General features: G+C 44.8%; 1 protein-coding gene across 1 annotated transcript in view; it reads right to left on the reverse strand.

Moving 5' to 3' along the window:
* The window catches only part of T265_02630 (hypothetical protein), a gene marked incomplete at both ends in the record, with an annotated part of 33262 nt that overhangs the window by 30069 nt on the left and 1847 nt on the right, over window positions 1-1346 (reverse strand). The gene's annotated exons all lie outside the window — the stretch shown is intronic.

Below are 1346 nucleotides of genomic sequence, written 5' to 3' on the forward strand. Positions count from 1 at the left end.
CTGACAATGATGAATGATGATGATGACAACTTCGAACACATGCCTTATTCCTACAGCGAAAAGTGTAGCTGACACGATTGGAATTTGTTCCGGTGCCTCAATGTTGGTTCAAATATCACCAGTTGCAGCTGCACCGCAAACCATCGTATTCTCTGACGGACTAATACCATGGAGGAGGTATATGTCTGTTATTCACCGCACTGTGACCATTTGTCCACTTAGGCGGGTGTTTCGCACCTCCAAGATAGAAACAAATGTGGAGTCACATAAGAACAGTAGGTAAAAGCTTGTTTGTATCAACAGCTGTGTGGCTCTTAAGCGAGGACATGTACTCGTACACCCCCGAAGAAGCCATGGGTTCTAAGTTCTGTCATACAGGGCCCCGTTACTTCAAAAATCCAGCAGCAGTAGATGATTAACAGAACTTCAGTTCGAGAGGCTATAACCTTATGATTAAAGGTCGTTCTTTGCTTCGAACGTTTTCGCCACCGGTGGTCCCACGTACGACCTGGAGTGACCTAATGCCCGGCTTGTTCAGATTGGATGAACTTGGAATCGGCGTTCGGAAATTGATTTCAGAGTGCCCATCTTTCTGACGTCAATGAGTTGTTTAGGCTTTGACATAAACGGTGATACCAGGTGAACAGAGATGTGTGTCTTTAAAGGGATTACTCGGCCCGTTCCACCACATATCGGTCAGTCAAGAACGAGATTATTTGTAACTGCGCAGTTCATTGTTGCATGTTGACTAGAATACTTCCAGGAATCCTAAGGATGTATAATCGATTAGTTTTTTGCTCAAATGCGGAGCTACAGCAGTGACGATTGCTAGGGGACCGTCACCGTCAAAATTTTAATAAACAGGTCACCACACAGACAAACCATGGACCAACCTGATACAAAATACAGGGAGCAGCGGGTTACGACAGTGCACAATCATACCGCAAAAGAGTCTAGTCACTTGGTGACAATTCACAAAGTTGAATTATCGTTTCTACATTCCCCGTATCGACGTTATATGTTGTCACATTTAATCTATATCAGAACTTTAGTGTACGTAAAATGCCGTTTTGTTGGACGTCAAGCTTCAAAAATTCATATAGACACCAAATTGGGTATAATTCTAGGAGGGCTGCACGACGATGGGGGATTGAGACACTAGACATGTGGTCGGAACTCCCCAAATGAGATTCAGTCCCATCAGAGCTCACTGCTACTCTTTCAGAAAAAGAGAGGTACCAACAACGGATCGGAAGAGAGCAGGATCTACAGGCATCCCAGAGGTTGGGGCAGGATTGACTGACTGAATGCCGCAATCAAACCCATCCATGACTTTGCGACTGCTC

The sequence above is a fragment of the Opisthorchis viverrini genome (assembly GCF_000715545.1).
Source record: "Opisthorchis viverrini unplaced genomic scaffold opera_v5_33, whole genome shotgun sequence".
NCBI classification, from domain to species: Eukaryota; Metazoa; Platyhelminthes; class Trematoda; order Opisthorchiida; family Opisthorchiidae; genus Opisthorchis; species Opisthorchis viverrini.